The sequence below is a fragment of the Vespa velutina genome, chromosome 10 (genome assembly GCF_912470025.1).
Source record: "Vespa velutina chromosome 10, iVesVel2.1, whole genome shotgun sequence".
Lineage (NCBI taxonomy): Eukaryota > Metazoa > Arthropoda > Insecta > Hymenoptera > Vespidae > Vespa > Vespa velutina.
Window position 1 is genome coordinate 620,233 of NC_062197.1, and position 19,606 is coordinate 639,838.

General features: G+C 44.2%; 1 long non-coding RNA gene across 1 annotated transcript; it reads right to left on the reverse strand.

Annotated features, from left to right (window-relative positions):
• Positions 1–1,225: 1,225 nt before the first annotated feature.
• LOC124952648 lies at positions 1,226–13,699 on the reverse strand. Its single transcript, XR_007101961.1, has 3 exons — positions 3,471–13,699; positions 2,919–3,007; positions 1,226–1,949 (listed from the first exon to the last, which is right to left on the reverse strand). It is a non-coding gene; the product is annotated as an uncharacterized LOC124952648 (long non-coding RNA).
• Positions 13,700–19,606: the final 5,907 nt, after the last annotated feature.

A 19,606-nucleotide genomic window follows, 5' to 3' on the forward strand; every position in this document is an offset into this window, starting at 1 on the left:
AGAAAAGGTTGTAAATCCCTGGAGAGAGAGAGAGAGAGAGAGAGAGAGACTATCCTATGACACCCTCCCGCCCGTTCTCCCTCATTTCATTGTGCATCGCGCTTACAATCTCCCTCGTTTCATGGCAAATCCTTCTTCTACGCGAAAGAGAGAACCCGCGGTGCTCGACGTGTGTGGCCAGGAATCGCACGACTGGAAAGAGAATCGCGAGGTGCACCAACGAAATTCATCGTTCACGCCGATCCCACGCGGCCATTATAACGAGACCACGAGAAAGAGAGAAAGAGAAAGAGAGAGAGAGAGAGAGAGAGAGAGAGAATAGCAGAGAGTCCGAGCTTCACGACGATGACGATCAAGATCCTGTGTGGACGACAACGACGACCTCGTTAAGCGGCTCCCGGTGGATATAATATTATTAGGTGTGGCTCGCTACTTATGTACCGCTTTTACAAGAGATCCAAGCATACATAAATACTTCTTCCCGTTCGGTCGACTGCCGGACAATCGCGAGGGATAAAACTCGCTCTCTCTAAATCTTCTCCACGAGTATTCAAAGGTCACGCTGCTGACTGCCGCTCTTTCTTGCGACTCTTGTCCTATCGTTGCCTTAAATCATAAGTCTATAGAATTACGAACGAGTCGCATGTTCCTACCACCACAACCACCACTACTACTCCACTACTTCCTATTACTACTACTACTACTACTAATACTACTACGATTACTACTAGCTAATATCCTTGTTAAAATGCACCGTTAAAAGATCTTTTTCCTCAGGAGGATGAATATGCGACGAGTATCTGCCTTTTTGTGAAACAAAGACGTTTCTTTGACTTTGTGATCTTCTTGACGTTAAAAGACTATTATAACAGAAAGAAACCTATAGTTTTCCAGAAATACCGGCCGAGTCAATTCTCCAATCGACCCTTGTTACTTAAAGAGGAGGATCCAAGAACCAAGCAAGGTGGTCGTGACTCAGGAGGGATGGGGGATGGGTAGGAAAGGATCTGGCCAGTGACTACACCCTCGATCGTTTTCTGGACACGAGGGATCGATTTATTATCGGCAAGGTGGCAGATAGCTCGTTCGAATGTCTTATGGGGGTCCTTAATCGATGCTCCAGGCACGCGCCATGTGTTAGTCGCACTTTTGATGATGCATCGATCCATTTCTCGAACAAGAAGAAGAGAACAAATTTTGCTAATGTCAAACAAAAGCACCATGAAAACGTAGAGCACTTGAAAATGATTTATTGATTAGAAAAATCATTAATGAGTTCGAATTTGAAGGAAAACATATATATATATATATATATATATATGTATGTGTGTGTGTATACCGAGCGAAAGTTATTCTTATACGCGAAAGTAATTTCCAAGGCTCTGTCCGAAGATTGGCCTTAACGACACCGGAAGAGACCATCGAAGGTGAACCTATTGTCAGAGTTAAAGGAACGTGCAACGTCATCGTGATGTCGCTTTTTGAATCAGTGAAACAGCTGACAGTCACCTGAAGTGTCGGATCGGTTACCGTGTCGTTGAAAGTATAAAAATCAAACATAGAACACACGGCCCGAGGAAAGAGCTAACCAAGTTCGATAAATTTCCATCATCCAGGGAACCTGACAGTTGTGGGTAGAAATGAGTTTGAAGTTCGAGTTCGTGTCGTACCTTCCTTCCTTCCTTCCTTCCTTCCTTTTTCTCATCAGGGTCGCCACATGGTGCAATTAAAAACGGCGCCGAGGTTCTCTTTGTGCCACGCGCCCGAAAAGTGCCATATGGTCCTTCCGCACCCTCCTTTGCTCTTCTCGCTTTTCCGAAAGTCGACGAATCGATTGGTAAAAGATATGGATTCTCGATGCACCTTCGGGAAGAGCAATTTTCACGAAGGAAATTATTATTCGTTTTTGTCGGATATAAACGTGCTGCTTCCTCAATTTATTCGTAATCCTATAAAGAAAATTTGCAAATAATTAATACACAATTAGATTGATATTCGTATAGATATAATATGAATAAATAGTATAGATCAACCTTTCAAAAAATAAGAATAATATAAATTTCACGAGTAAAGTGATTTTATATGGTGTCGATTGAAATCGCCTTATAATTATTCACTTTCATTCCTATACGTTTAACCGATCGAACGTTTACTTCGAGTTCGCGGCGAAGGTACGAGAAGGAATAATCCATCGAGCTCGAATCTAAATCTCTCACGAAGGCCATAAAAGTGCGACTGCGAAGGAAGGTTCGTGAGGTGGACGTACAGCGGTGCATCACCTGTCCAAACGATTCCATACAAGATATCCAAGACTTTCCTTTAGCAGGAGTACGCTCTCTTCCTGCGGATATACTCGTGGACAACCCTTTACGTCAGTGACTATCTAATCGAGAATCTCGCATGGAAATTCTGACTGAGGAAGAAAGCTCTGACCTTTCGGGCGACCGAGGCTAAAGAATGGAAGACCGCAAGACGATTTCCGCGCGTAAAGACCGTTAACTGTGATCGCGTTGCCGTAAGGCACGCTACTTAGAATAATTTCTGCGTTTCTGTTCCAACGTTTTACGACCCCGCCCCTCTTTCTCTTCCTATCCTTTATCTACCAACCGTTAACTTCACGAAATTCATTTCCATGAAAGTGAGAGGTTAAAACGTTTACGTAATTTCCTTCACTTATTGTCGTCGTTTAAACGATCAAATAATCAGAAACTTTCGAATATTAAAATGAAACCGTTTCTCCCACGATTCTCCACCTATGAAGATCGAACGATTCGCTTACTCTTGGAAATGAACGAAAATAAAAAGATATAAAAAAGAGTCTCTTTGAGATAGTCCTTGAGAAAAAAAAAAAAAAAAAAAAAAAAAAAAAAACGATAGTATCGTCCAATCCACGCGTTGATCCATCGAAACGTACGTACCTAATCCATTCAATGAAACGTGGGATCTTCCTAGATATTCTTCAGCTTTTTTTCTTTCTTTTTCTTTTTCCTTCGAGTTTCCTGGATTACTGAAGAAAAAAATCTTACTGTTTGGAAAGGAATAGTCGAGGTGTAAAGAGGTAAGAAATCTTGCGTAAAAATCTGAAAGGATTGCCAAAGTCTAACGCGTTGACGAAGAAGCGACAGGAACGATCCTTCCAAGATATCGTGGATAAAAAGGAATGAGAGAGATACGGAAAGAAGGTTCCCATGCAAAGAGTCCATACTTTCTTGGTAGAATGCAAGAGGAAGGAGGGTAAAGAAGAAAAAAAAAAAGAGAGAAAAAAAAAGAAAAATACGTAGAATGGAAAAAGGTTTCCAGGATTCGGGTAACTCTGTGGGAAAGGACCGAAGGAATACACATCCTTTCCAGTGCTCCAGTATTATTCGCGACGACAATGGACCCTCAAGGACGCGTCGCTTCAAAAACCCAAGCATCCTCGGTGTCCTGGAAAGAAAACTAATCGGACGAATTAAAAGGGAATCTCTTACCCTTTCTTCGTGCGACGAGAAACAGATTTCACGGTACCTGCCGACGCGAGAATAGCCCGACTCGAGCTATAAACACGGACAATGCACGTACGAGGATATTTATTTGTGGAGTATTTCATTTTAGAACCTGACGAACGTAAAACGGGAAAAGAAACAAAAAAAAACAAAAAAAAAAAGAAGGAAAAAAGAAAAAAGGACGCAAAAAAAAAACAACGAAATTATGTTGTCGACGTTATACATGTAATAATTTAATAATAACTATAATAACACCGTTGAAGAAATCCTGCTTAGAAAGATCAATCAAGAAAGATCTCCATCGGAGCGTGACGTGTTAGATTCTAACCTCCTTTTAAAAGCCGCAGCGATCGTAAAATACGCTTCCTGTGCTACCTTTTTTTTTCTCTCGATAGTTTGCTAAACGTTTCTGTCGATTTGAAATTCCCCGTTGAAATTCTCCGGTAAAGAGAGAGAGAGAGAGAGAGAGAGAAAGACGGAGAAAGACCTTTCCGAAATCAGGTGTGGCCGGCGGTCCCTTTACGTTTATCCGACGCGCATAGGTGTCGCAGCGTTGTCAGGGAACGAGACGACAAAGGGTCCGTATCGCGTAAAAGCGAACTTGTCGCGCACGATAGACAGCGGAGGCGGCGAAACTTCAGAGAAACTTTAAAGAGAGAGAGAGAGAGAGTAGTCACTCTTTCCACAGTGGACCGACTCGTCCTCCTCGCGCGGACGAATCTGCGAGGAAGAGAACGCGATCCCTCGCGCTACGCGCCGCCACGCCGTTTCGCGATGCGTGCAAGTCCGAAAAAAAAACTTGTCAACAAGGAGACGAGAGGAAAAAGTAAAAGAGAGTGGACGAGAGATTAGCAGCCGGTCCAACCCGATAAAAAGCGGTCCACTGGCGGAATAATGTGCCTGGCTACCGAGGACCTCTTTGCCAGGAATGCGAGACGTTTCTGCCTTAAATATGTCCACGCGAGGAGAGTCCACGAATTTGTTCTTGGATTCGAACCAACGTTATATCATACAACACTTATAACCACGTGTAATTATCAATACATTTTATCATTAGTTTTTCATTTCTTTTTTATTCGTTCGCTATTAAAGTATTTATCTACTTAGCGATCAAACGCTAATGTATTTTCTATGCACACTATAACTTTATTCTCGCGATGCTAAAAGGATATAAACATCTTGTAAGGCTGTAATAACGAAGGGAAAAAGAGAGAGAAAGAGAGGGGAGGGGAGGGGGAATGAAAAAGATAAAAAGAGATGTCGCGAAAGAATTTTTCGATAAAAGAAACTCTAAGTCTATTATTCGATCAGGTTGACAAACGACGAATAGAAAAGAAAATCGTTGCGTTCTTTCGACGCGTTCTACTGCACGAGGACGTCCTTTCGAAAGGAACTAAATGTAAGAGAAGTATTCTCAGCGTGAAAAAGAAAGAAAGTACCAGAGACGTGGAAGAGAAGGACAGCTTCCTCGAAATGTAAACACGATAAAATCAACAAGGTAAGAAAGGCGGAGGGTAAGAGAAGAAAAGAGAAGAAGAGACCGAGATAATTCTCGATAGCACGACGACACGACGATCGAGAATCGTAAGCTAAGATTCTTCTATCCATTCTTGCGAAGACTTTTCAGGCTCTTTTATTATTCAATGAAAGAGGATATTCGAGCGAACGGTCGATAGTGAGAGGACGTCTCTCTAAGAGTATAGTTCTTTCTGTCTATGTGTTCGATCTTTTAGGAACGTATGCGTGTACGTGTAAGTAAGTACGTCCAAGTTTCTATGGAAAACGTAAGGTGCAGGGCATTGTCGCGAGCGCATGAATGGACGAAAGAATGGGACCTGGAACAAGTGTACCGGCCCACAATGCCGAGAATGCGAGGAATCCCAAGTGATTTATGGAGTTGGGCTCGGTGAGCCTATCGACCGGCAAGCTCGTCGTCGACGACGACGACGACGACGACGACGACGACGACGACGACGAACGAAGGTCTCTCGAGCACCCACGCCTTCGGGGTATCTTCCGTCCTTGGTGCCAATTATCGATTCGCCGGACTTTCATAAATCGCAATTCGTTAATTCCCTCGTCGCCGAATCGCCTCCCGGCGATCCGAAAATACGAACGTTCCACTCGAGATCCATGTTCCACGAGCATTGTTCGTGAATTATGTTCTGGTAACGAAGTCGAAATTCGCCGGTTAATGATTCTTCCACGAAACGAGCTCCCAGTCAGTTCTTTAGATCAAAACATTCTGTAGATCGGAAACATTGATAAAGGTATCGGTATATTATTATCGTTATTCACGATCGTACAATTTTCGACGATTCTTCAAAATTTTTCACCTGGGTACGAAAGATCAGTACAATATGGAATGCGGATTCTTCTCAAGCCTATATCGAGAATCCGTACAATGCCTTTTATAATTGTCGATACCTCTGACCGAGGACGGTGCTGCCAGTGTAGCCTCGAGGTTTTCGTTACTTCGATGAATGAGCCCATTATTCGCTTCTTTTACGCCCGCAGGCCTCTTGGACGCGCCATGTATACGAAGCGTTCCCGAAGTCGGATTACTTTATGGAGTTTCTCGAGTATCTCGTGCCTAGCCCGTGTTACCTGAACGATCTTCTTTCCTTTCCGACCTAGAAGACATGTCCTTTTCTCTTCTCTCCGTGTACGATCCGACGCGATCCGTATGCACGATGTCACGTAGCTCTATCAATCTTTCGAAAATAGAAGGTCATTAATCTTTCAAACATTAATTTCCTTAAGTAAACTCTTCCATGAGATATTTCTAAACGAACGAGAGTATCTATATTAAATCGAATAGACAAAAATATACTTAACGGGATAAGGTACAAATTTTAAATTAAAAATCATCATTTTCGAATACAAAGAGAGAATGTTTCAGGAAAAACTTTTCCAAAGAAATATATACCAACGGCGTGAAAAGAAAAAATGTACTTCAGAATCCAAGAGAATCGTTGAAAATCCAAAGACTAGATCCACCCCGTGGCCAATGATGAATAGACCGATTCTAAAAATGGGAGTAACCAAAAAAAAGGAAAAAAAAAGGGAAAAGAAAAAACGAGAAAAAAGAGAGAGAGTGAGAGAGAGAGAGAGAGAGAGAGGAGCACGCACACAGAAGCGTAGCCGCGTTCACGTTGCTACGAGACGCGCAACCATGCTCGAGAGTCCTTCACAATAAATCTCAGAGCCGAGGTCCTGTTTTCGTCCCTGGGCACTCGAGCGTGCCGACTAAATCTCCGAGATACAAAGGATTTTATAAAGTAGGTGGAACTTATAAAGTGACCTTTTATGAAGCCGATGAATGAACGTGTCACGCGAACCACCCGACGTGATTCCATTTAGATTTTTCAATTTTCATTTTCCTCGTCGCTTCCCAAAACGGACCATCCTCCTGAATGTGTGTGAATCTTATAAAGCCAAAAAAATCGTTGAACTTGTTCGTGCTACCGAACGTCTTTGGGCGTGGCACATTAACATTTTAAGTACCGTTGACAAGCAAGTAGCACAGTCGCATCACCAATAATTTTGTTTTTCTTTCTTTCTTTCTTTCTTTCTTTCTTTCTTTCTTTCTTCGAAATCAATTTATTAAAAATATCTGTAGGGATTGTACGTAGAAGGCTCTTTATTCTTGTATACGTAGAAAACGACGCTTGAAAGAAGGCCCGATACTATGCTCGGCTTTAAATCGTAGTGCCTAGAATTACGTCGTTCGAGGAGCAGCAATAACCGTTGTTGTGGGAGCGAATCGTGATGAGCGAAATCGGATCGGAAAAGGTTAAGAGACGAGATCGCCGGGATATATACATTTTCTACAGGTGGTGCTTCGATCCGCAAAGAGGAAAGAGTTCTCGGGTCATTCAGGAATAACGGACCACCAATGACATCTCTTCGATCTCTCGACGGAATGACGTGACCCCTGATCGGTCATCGGACGATCCGACATCGGACTTAACCTCCGCGATTCCGCGTAGCTCCTCCATCCTCCTCGTTCATTGTTCTCATGCCGGCAATTCTCAGAACCCCTTGCGAAGTGACGAGCGAAACGCTTCTCCGTGCCGATCATTCTCAAAGCGTGTTCCTCGTTGACGAACCACCGGTTAGTCGGTAGAAGGCTCCTCATCGTTTTTATAATATTTGGAAGACAAACAAAAAAAAGAAAAGAAAAAAAAAAAAAAGAGAGATAAATTTTAATTAATGACTATTGAAGAAGATACGAAAGGTTTATCAAGAAAATCAATGACATTTGCAACGATCATGAAAATTCCAATCGTACCTGTTAACGAATTCTAACGAGTGAAGTCAAGAGATATACAAGACATTGCCATTTGGTTGGACAGCAAAGAATGGAGATTCCACGTTCGACTAACCTAACGAGAGAAACGTCTTGGTACCGTGGAAAAGGATCCGGCTGGCGGGGGCCAAGGATCATCGCCGCGAAGAAGGACATACCGTACGCGTCGTGAAACTTTCCGACGCGATCCGAAAGCACGGGAGGGCATGGGAGGGCGTGACTGGAAAGAACCGAAGCGCTCTACATCTACTACGCTGGCAGCTCGGTTGCCCCAGTGGCCGGTCTCGCCGGAACGTCGTACGGTACTCGTCGTTTTCACAACGCTCGGCAACATCCCCGAGACATGGACAGAGAAAAAGAGAGAACAGAGTAGAGAGCCCAATGGTAATGACACCTGATACTCGAGAGCGTCCCGACGAACGCGTGACCCGGAAACCGACCCGAGGCCATTTTTCGAGTTCTCCTTGTTCGAGAGAGAAAGAAAGAGAAGAGAACGACGTTCCCCTGCGATCTAGATGCTCCTTTCTCTCTTCTCTCTCTGTCTCTCTCTCTTTCTCTCTCTCTCTCTCTCTCTCTCTCTCTCTCCCTCTCTCTACCTCTCTCTATCTCTCTCTACGTCTTTCTCGTCTCTGAGTAACGTCGTCGGCAGAGGAAGCCCGTACGTAAACACACAGAGAGGCGAACACACAGACGCACGTACTTACACACGAAGAATCGAGCGAGATTAGAGGGACGACGGGTCTCGGCTACGATCGTTCCGGGCTCTCCTCTCCTCGTCGAGGTCAAGCCGCTTTGGGGCATCGTGCTAACCACGCCGGTGGATCCTTCTCTACCCGGAAATGCTTTCGATCGCGCGCGCGCCTTTCAAGCTTCTCCGACTACTACTACGTGGCTGAACACTAACGCTTCTTCTTTAAGTTGGTACGCGAAACAGTTGGTCGACGACTCTTAGTCGATTTTCATTTTTATGCATTTTCTTTTTATCGCGTAAACGACGATGAAAGAGACCGAGAGAGAGAGAGAGAGAGAGAGAGAGAGAGAGAGAGAGAGAGAGCATTTGTCATTTATAGATGGTACACTATTCCGATGTATTTTATATAAGACTTAAATCGCGTATCATAAGCTGTCGAGACTTATAGATCGTCCCATTATATATCTCACCTCGACGATCAAAAAGTCGATCTCTCGGTGGAACAGAGATAGGACTCAATCTTCTTGCTTTAAGATCGATCCGCCTGGTGCGGCCGTTCCTCGATCATCGTAGGTAGGATCTCAAAGGTATCGCGGAGGCACACGACTTCCTTCCTCAATTCTCGTGGCAATCAGAGCGCGATTTCTGCCCTCCCATAGACACAACGGGCAATTAGTTGGACGAGCCTGTATCGGGGTGTATCGAGCGATCGGCACGCCGACTGGCGTCCCGCTGCCGTTCGTGATTTATGCGGCATTGTCTTCTGCCTCGTGGCAACGGTCCTACAGCTCTCGACCGCTCGAATCCGTCCGTCTTTACTATACCACGTCCTCTTCCCTTCCACTCCCTACTCTTCTTCTTTAACTTCTCTCTTCCAGCACCTTCCTCGGGATCGCAGGCTCTTGATATTGCGGTTGCACGGTATCGAGATTCGAACAGCCGAACAGTCGACTCGCTTCTACGCGTGACCAACTTGATTCTCTCGCCTCCTCCTTCTTATCTTGCTCTCTTTCTCTCTCTCGCGCCCGCGCGCTATGTTTTACTCTACGTTGGCGCTGGTACCAAGGAGGAGCTCGTCGCGGCGTAACCTCATTAGTCGCCTGATGTCTTTCTTAATTGCCCGCCTTCCTTCCCGCCGTTTATTTATTGGCGCCGATCGCGATCACTATGGTCGCATCTTCTACGAAGAAAACCTCTGCTTTGCTCTCTCTCTCTCTCTCTCTCTCTCTCCCTACTTTTTTTCTTTCCTTTCAACCGCTTCATCGCATCTCGAGAACGATTTATTCATCCAACCGATTCATTCCTACGTTGATCGTATCGAACGAGTACGAATAAAATATCGAAAATTGGTTTAATACAATTCGCTCAATTGGACAAATTTTTAATGAATTTTCTTGGGCAAATATTTTCTAGCAAAGAAAGAGAGAGAGAGAGAGAGAGAGTAGATCTTTCTAAACGCGTCCCCATGAAGCTCGTGTAACTTGCTTCTCCACGATTGATCGATGTGGAGATCCGAGTCGTACGGTCTCGTCGATCGTCACCGTCGTAGATATCGTCGTTGTTACTCAATGATTTAAGTCCCTGAGCGTAGACTCCTGCTGTCAGAGGCATACAACCGGGACGTCCCGTTTCCACGCGTACGAGAGACGTGGAAGTCTTCTTCTTCTTCTTCTTCTTCTTCTTCTTCTTCTCCTTCTTCTCTCTCTCTCTCTCTCTCTATCTCTCTCTTTCTCTCGCAGTTGTCCTCCCTTTCTCGAATCGCTTTAAAGTTCCCGATCGGAAACAACCACGCGAGCCTTTTCTTTCTCTATTATCGTGTAACTCGTAAAGTTCGTAACGCTCGAGCGTGTAAAGCGTGACGCGCTGGCGCGCGTGCGTTTACATCTCGTAAATCGACTCGCTCAATTTAAAGGCCAACGAGAAGAGAAATTTTGGAAGAATTTCTTTAGCTCCACGTGCTCCTTCTTCCCGCGAAAAGATAAGAAAAATTTTAATTGTAAAAATCAACTCGCTTATATAGACGGCGTTTATCTTTCCTCGTATATTCAAATAAACCGACGCCATTTCTCGGCTTTTATTCGTCTCGCTTATCTACGAAACACAAGATTTTCTTCAATAACGCGATTCTCCAAGAGAGACCTCGATGCTTTTAAGCGATCGATCGATAAAAATGTACGCAACAATGCCTTATTAAAGACTCGAATCGAACTTTGATCCCGGCCCACGAGGAGACGTTACGTCGAACAGAAAATATCGTTTCTGCGATCTCTCGAACGCGATTTAAGCTATATCTCGTGATATCTCACGACTTTCTGAGAGTCGAGAGAAAAAAGGGGAAAGAGAAAGAGAGAAAACGCGGAGGCGCGTGGAATTTACAATTCGCACCGTGGCAACACGCACCGAATCGCGCGCGAGCGCACGCACCTTCGATAATATTGTTCTACAAATCCGACAACTCTCGCGAGCGATCAACGGGGAACGTGGGTCGTCGTTGTCGTGGTTGTCGTCGAATGTTATGTACACGCCGTTTGAAAAAGGCGAACGGAAAGAGATCGCGGAGAAGAAAAAAGGGCTAAAAAGGGCTACGGGCATAGGTTTTTTATACGTATACGTACGATCTCGCGAATACGAGAGAGAGAGAGAGAGAGAGAGAGAGAGAGAGAGAGAGAAAGAGAGAAAGGAAGCAGAATGAGAGGACCGGCGGAGAGCCCGCTGAGTTATGGACACATTCGGGATTTCTTCAGGTTGTACCTGCTGGCACCGGTTAGAGGGAAAGGGCACCGTGCTTTATTGAATTGGGTTACATGATTTACGATACCGCCTCCCGATCTCGCTCGATCAGCGCTCCCTGTCGGGGTTGACTCGTAACGCTTAGGGCCCCCTTCGGGTTGCTTTTTCTTCGAGATCTTTGCTGTCCTCCTTCGCATCTCTCGAGCCTTTTCTCTTTTTTCTGTTTTTTTTTTTTTTTTTCGTCCCTTTTTCCCCATTGGAACAAGAGACAAATTCGCGAGATCGGGCGTGTAGCCGGCGACTCATCGTCGAAATTTTTTATTGAAAGATATCTACCAACAAGTAGATATCTAAAATCGATAAAGGAAAATATTCGTTCGATAAAATACGATAGACCCGATCCTAATTTCACGCCATCAAAGTGTAAGAAAAGAGATGGAGAGATAGGAGCGTGCAGAACCGTTCCGTAATTTAGTAATTCTCGAAGAGTAAAGCTATAGGGATATATCGTCGAAGGAAGCATGTAAGCGCGTGCACGCTCTCCTCGGAGATATTAGCGATAAGGTGCTTCAACCTGCTGCAACGGCCGATATTACGGCGGATTGATATAGTACCGTCTCGACGAATATCTTGCTCCCTTGTACTGTTCAGCATAATGACGTTGTACGGTAATGGAATGGTAATCACGGTAACTATTAATACACCGACGCGATATTTGTACTCGAGCACGATCTTTCAATGATCATTTAGCATAGGACAGATTGGCGATGGCGAGCAACGAAGCGTTTCGTCTCGAGACTACCAGCGTACGTGTTATAAACGTCGCGCTTGATCGTATCCAGAAATATGTATCCGTTTCTATCAAAGAAATGTATCTACTCGCGCTTCGATCATTCCGAGGGAATATAAACTTAACGCGTCTTTCTCTCTCTCTCTCTCTCTCTCTCTCTCTCTCTCTCTCTCTCACTCGTCCCCCTCTCCTCTCCTCTCTCGCGTATTATTAAGTTGCTTTTACTCGGCCACCCGAGCGTGGCCTTTTTTGCTGCTCACGGATTACACGTTTTCCTTGACGGATGATTTAATAAACAACGTTCGAGCTTCTCCTTACTTTCCTACCATATAGGCAGGACTCGCATGCAAAATATACCTCGTATGCGTAGCGATAATCGTACATACTTTATACGTATAATACGTAAATTAGCACGCCCGCGTCCTTGATACGCGTTGTAGAAATCGGCTACTTGAAAATTGATACGCGACTCGACGCGAAAGTGTTTAAAGTTCAACGAATAATCGCAAGAGAATTAAAAGATATTTTGCGGAACGACCATTTGCGAGGATCGGTGCGGCGTCACGCGATTAACCCTCCGAGGAGCAATTTAATCGCGATTATGCTCTTCGCAAATAAGTTAAGCGAGCCGTGGCAAAGCGAGGCAGATTCTTAAAGCCGCTTAAAATCGAAACGTCGCGTCGCACGGCGCGCCAAAGAAAAATACTTTGAGCGTTGGCCAGGCCCGACGTGTATATAGGGTATTTAATATCCACCTTTGGAAACGAGTCAGACCCGATTCGTGGCCGAAAGCAGTGAACATTATTTAACAAGGTGCCGGTGCACGGTGGAAGTCGTGTTGCACGTGCCACGTGGGCCGGTATATCCGCGCGGCGCGACGATAAACCAAAGGTGAAATCTTTTCGCGGCTGCGCCAAGTAAAACGATTTCAGTCGGCTCGGGCACTCGGTTTATACACCGAGTGTGCACCCATCTTGCTCGCTCGTACGTCAATAAAATCAGCGGGTGTGGCTCCGCTCATCGGCGAACTCCTTCGGGGCCGCTCGCGTCGCACGATGTAAGACGAGCGACTCGTAAAACTACGAACATCGACGACGAGCCAACGATTCCACGAATTCTTTAGCGATAAGCGAAATGAAATTTTCGATGACGAAAAAAGAAATATCAACGTCGATCGGTAACGAGAACTAAGTCGAAAATATTGTTATACCTTGAAAAAAGAAATGGAGAACCCATCGAAATCATCTTTACGCCCACATAGCAACGATTCGATATAAGTGAATCTCTCGCGAGAACGTTATCGAGGGTAACGGTCCGTGCCAAGAATACCGATCGGATGGTATTCTCTTGATGAGGGATTACATAAAGAATTGGGTAATCCGACAGAACCGGTGTCACGTCGTACTTACTTATCTACATTTTGTCGCTTTAAATCGATCTCGAGTATCGCTCCCGTTCTTAACGATCGAATATAAAATAAGGTATCGAAAATAAGCTTCGTCTATTCCATCCCGCTATGAAAACCATTATACATTGAGTGACACGTAGAGTCACATATTCGGCGACTTTGTAATTTCCCCAAGAGGGACGAAGGTAAGCGCGTAACAACGTCTTAAAAAGCAACGCAAGACTTAACCGCGTTTAATTACAGGAAATAACAAAGCCGATCTTTTATATATATATATATATATATATATATATATATATATATATATCTAGTAACGGGCCGTGTACACGTCCGTTCCATGTAAAAGCGCACGATCGAAGCACGAGGCACGACGATCGAGGAACGAGAGAGGCTTTATCGTCGTTCACTATTCTCCTAACACAATATTCTCGATGGATCGTAGGTAAGTACACACGATCGCTACTCCCCAGATACCAAGGATCTTTTTCTCTCTCTCTCTCTCTCTCTTTCTCTCTCTAATCCCTGGTGCGAAAGTTAAACAATCGTGCGTAGTAAACGGCGAAGTAATTACCGCCTGACAGACAACAAAGTTTCCTCTCTATCGACAATTTATCCTTACTTTGATATACGACGTTGGGAATTCTAATACGTTCGATATCGCGAAGAGCCTTTTAGACTCCTGAACGATATACCTAAACGTGTCTGAAAGAAAAAAGATGTAAAGGAAAAGGGGAAAATAAAATGAAAAAGAAAATGGGTTTTGCGAAAGACACAAGCTCGAAGTATGGAATCGCAGGAGAATGTAGAAATTACTACGACGTGCGAAGAACGGTAATACGATTTAACAGTGATTTAATAAGTGGACGGTATTGCAGGATACGTCTCGAGATATCTTTCCGCGTCTCTTCTACCTTCCTTATCTTCTTTCTTCTCTACCTATTCAAGAGAGAGCAACCCTCTCAACTCGTCTATCTATCTCTCCCTCTTTCTCTCTCTCTCTCTCTCTCTCTCTCTCTCTCTCTCTCTCTCGCTCCCCCTTGAACTCAGTTGGACGCCGCCACGGTGGCGCCACGCATTCCCACCTACACTTATTCGCAAAGAGCTCGCAAACGATTACACGTATAGGCTCGCTTATACCAACACGTGTATCACGTACATACATCGATGTCAGATGATGTCAGAAGAATTTGCACCTGGCGATGTAGCTTGTATCGTCGATGGCCTCTAGGCCATATCGTTTTCTTCGCGAGAGGAAAAGATTCGACTCGGAGGATTCCATTTTAACAGGATACTCGAGTCTAGACTCGAACCAGTTGGTACATGGGAAATTCTAAACTGAAAGGAAAGTCTCGGCAACGACTTACGGCTTACATCTTACTCCCCGGCATGGAATCACTCGACAAATGCAAATAATTATCTAAGTTGGTTTATGATCGGTTCGGTGGTAACGTAGCTACCGCGATAAGGACGCAGGAAGTAAATATACCTTCGTGCGTGAGCTTGCATACGCTCGATCTCCTCTGCCACCCCCCTCCCCCTTTCTCTCTCTCTCTATCTCTATCTATATATTTATTTTTCTCTCGGTGCTAGTAGTAATAGTAGTAAGACGCAAACAAGTCTTTCTTTCTCGAATAAATTACTTCTACATGATTTTTCAAAGGACGGCCAATGAATCCGGTGAGGCTACTACGATCGAGAATATGAAAGTCGCCTAACGACTTCTGTTTTATTATCGACTCATCGATTTATTTAACCGGAATCTAATGCTCTCGATGATACCTATAAAAGAACTTGAAATTAGAGCGATTTTATATCTGAAAATATGGAACAAATCTATATACAACAGGTATCAGTTAGTTAATTGAATCTAGCCTTTGATAGATAGATCATGTCGAATTAATCCAACGTAGTTAATTGATGAACTCTTTCCCCATTAGTTCAATCCTCCATGATTCGATAAACCTACCGTAATTAATTTACATAGAAAATCTTTACATCTCGGCATCACAGCATCTCTTAAATTCAAATTTCAAAGGATACTTACGATTCCTCTACAATTTACGGTATTTCTCGATCGTGATTTAAAGACTAATCGAGCATGAAGATTAGAAAAAGGACCGGTCTCGGTAGGTCTAGATCGATCCGACGGACAGTTTAAGAGCTTCTTTTAAAGAGAAGCCAAGAAAGAGAAGACTACTGAATTACTGACAGCCAAATAACAGGGCGATCCGTGGCGCGATGTTCCACTACTTTCCAGTCCTCTCGTCGGCGCCCTTTCTCTTCTTTTTCTTCTTCTTCTTCTTCTTCTTCTTCTTTTTCCTTCTATCCCTTTCCTTGTCTCGCATCCCGCAAGCCATGGTACTTGCCTGTCCCAATATGGGCCAACATATTATGCATATCGGCCATCGTGGGCCTTATCTAAACGACGTAAGTACGGACGCGTCCCTTTGGAGAAGCCGACCGCGAATGTTTCTTCTCGTGTCTTGTACGAGCGCCGCCGGCAGCGGCACTTCCGCCGCTTCGTCGGATCAACTTGATTAGACAAGGATCGTCCAACAAGTAGAAGGTAATCCTTTCGAGCGAAATTGCCGACCTGCGATGTCGTCGCTATCACCTAAACCGACGAATCGAAAATGAGATTGTAATATTAAAATTCACTTGACGTACGATCTAACGATTAAACTTCAATTTTCTAAGGTCCATTGAAAACGTCACGGTACAGAGTTAATATTTAAAGTTTCTTAACGAAAGAGATCATTCCGTCGTTACTCTCCGTGTCTATGTAGAATTCCGAACGGACAACATACCAGAGCGTGCGAATGCGTGTACGCGCGCGCGTTCTACGAGCATCGTGTAGTTGCCCACACAAACACACACACACAAGAGTTTCGACTTACGTAGGTGCACCGATGTAATTATAGATTGTGTCTCTGTGCGACCTCTGCACCGGATCTTATCCGATCATCGTGGAAAAGTATCGGCCGATCGTAATTATTGCGCCAGGCCTAACGAAAGCCATGTTGGCGAGAGTCTACCTTTAGCGTTAGCGACTTAAGCTCTGTCGCCTCGAGAAAAAGAGAAAGAGGGAGAGAGAGAGAGAGAGAGAACGAAAGATCGATACGTCGATCGTTTCGCGTAGGAAAGTCTGGATAAATGAAAGAACGGGGCGGTGGAAGAGAGTGATCGTTGCAACGTGTGCATTAAGTCGATAGAAACAAATCGTGGCGATTAATCGCGTCGTCGGATATAAGTATAGAGATCGTACGTGCTTCATTTCCGCGACAAGGATTTTCTAAAGCGTATAATACATCGCAGAGAGAGAGAGAGAGAGAGATATCTTTAATTATAAGAGAAGAGTCAAAGGATTGTATACGTTCTTCGATTGATTCTCGTTTGATCGTTCTATTATAAAAATATCTCCTGTTGTAGTTAACAGCTGTGGCGAATGCGAAATAAAGCTCGGTCTTTGACTTTTCCCCGAGTCGATCTCAGCGTGACTCGAGAAAGGCAGGTAGAGAGCATCGGTTTCGTGCGGATCCACGCTGGATCTAGACGGGCGCGTATAGATCCTTTCCGGCGAGTCTATGAATCATGGAGAGACATAAGAGAGAAAGAAGGAGTACAAAGGGGGATAGAATAGGTGGATGTATGCGAGAGAAGAAGAAAAAGAAGAAGAAGAAAGAGAAGGAGGTAGGAGAGGAGAAAGAGAGAGAGAGAGAGAGAGAGAGAGAGAGAGAGAGAGAGAGAGAGAGAGAGAGAGAGACAAGCCGGTGAAGAGGTCGGTGCACCGTGGAAGAGAGGAAGGCAAAAGAGCGAGACGGCAAAGCGAGCAACCCGAGTAAATCGGGGTGGTCTCGACTTCACCGTTGACTAACTGCGACACGACAGGCTGCCATACCCGGTTAAACTCCCCCGCCGTTCGATCGTCTTCGACTTGAAAACAAATTAATGTTTACTCGACGCATCTGGGTCGATCTCTTGGGAAAACATTTCGACCATCGATCCTGATCATGTTCGTCAAAATTACATATTACGGATAAAATATAAGAAATGGAGTTCTAAATACGGAATAAATAGAATTTGAACGATCCATAGTTCTTAATAACGATATGACAATATCCGATTCGCACTACCCTTCGCACTAGGAAGTTTATTGAACCGACGATAGATCAGTCATTGTTATAGACTCGTTGGGTAGGAACGTTGTAATGTCCTTAAGATCAACGACGTAGCAAACGAGGGATGACGATGAAATTTACGCGAACGGAATTCGTCACGGCCCTCCCTATGACGGGACGATGTAAGCAGGTACCGACAAGAACCGTTCCAATTCGAAGGTGACAGCAGCCTCGTCTTAGACTCGAGTATCCTGTTCGAGGTTGACGCGAAAATCAGCCTGGTCATTGTAGAGCATCGAGGAGAATGAGAGAGAGGGAGAGAGAGAAGGGGGTGGGGGGAAGAGAAAATATCAAGGCTGGTGGAGCGCGCGAAAGTCGCGACACGATGACAATGTCCTTCCCGCACTTTCTCAGCTTGCGGTAATTACGCAATCTCTTAAGGATAAACGTCATGAGACGAGATAAATAAAAGAGGAGACTCGTTAGAAATTGCTATAAAACGATGCGTAGGAATTTACGTAGAAATGTTGTACGTCCTTTGTTGGAATTAAGAAACGTCTAATTAAAATCGTAATCTCGTCCAGGGGAAGAAGCAAATGACCCTTCCAAATTTATATGGCGATAAAGGTAAAGGAATAGAATCTCCATTAAACTTTTATGCATCGTGAGAAAGATCTAACTAACGCAACGGTATAACTGAGAAATAAAATCGCACGTACATAAGTAAGTATTTTACCTTAATAACGTAAGGATACGAAAGGTGGCACAGCGGTTCCAACTCGGTCATACGATTTAAATAAATAGGTATCCATTATCTGTACCGATTTGTTCGTAGATTTCTTTGAAATTAGGAGACGAGCATTAGCCGGCTAATGGATTCCGGGTCGTTCTTTGCCATTTAGGTTGATCGTGCCTCGGTAGAATAGCCTTTCTACGAGTCCGAGTAAAAGCACATCGCAAGAGCCGGCAATGATGGTGCCGTTCGATGGAGCTAAATATACATACGTATAGGTATAAAAGTAGCTAACTAAGTAGCAATCGTACGATAGATAAGCTGAGAGCGAGGAAGAGAGAAAGAGAGAGACGACTCGCTTTAAAACATCCGATAAGGAGCACGCGCGCGGAAGGCTTAACGATTTCATAAAGGAGATAGCGACTGAGGGCCGAGCTAATTAAGCGATATAATCCTTACGTCCTAAGGGCCGTTAAAGGTAGCATCAAATGCTACCTTTATCTATGGTTCGAGATACTTAAGATAGCGCCACCGAGCATCGACTCGTCTAATTATTACCGACACTTTCTTATATTGCTGGATCAACGAAAATTTTCGAATTCAAAAGCGAGAGTCGATCGTTCGACAAATTTCTGTTTTAAAATCCAACCGATATCGGGGATAAAGAAATCCGGTTCCCCAGCAATTCCTACGAATAACGTTCTGTTAACGATCCATTTAGAAACTAATAAGCCAAATAATTGCTCTAAAAAATATATCTACTAGCGAATGATTCAATTTTAGTATAGATCTTGGTTCTCGCAGGAAGGCGAAATGACGCGATAATGCGATGATGCGGCGTTAAACGTTGCAATAAAATGATATAACGATGTAATAAGCACCGATAAACTTTCGCTCTTCCTACGGTGCAAAATCCCAAAGTAAAATAAAAGAGAAAGAGAAGAGGAAGAGGAAAGACGGCTAATGTAGATCGTAGGAGGCATCGTTATACCTACCTGCGACTGCGACTCGCGGTATCGGGACGACCGGTAATTCTAATCCAGAACCAGTTTCCTGACAAGGGTACCCTCGTCCTTTTTATTCCAAGTAAAATTACTCGCCGATAACTGGCATGACATTCACGGCGCTTTAAGACGCCGTAATATCGCATCGAGCCGAGTTTCGTTCCGAGTTTTCTTCGAAACTCGCTCGAAAAAGACCGTAGACGAAGCGAGAGAAAAAGCGTAATTTGTCCTCGCGCGAAAAAAACTTTCAAGGACAAGAGAGATGTCTTTTCTTTTCTTTTCTTTTCTTTTCTTTTTTTTTCTTTTTAATTAAATGCAGATAGATAGATATCTGC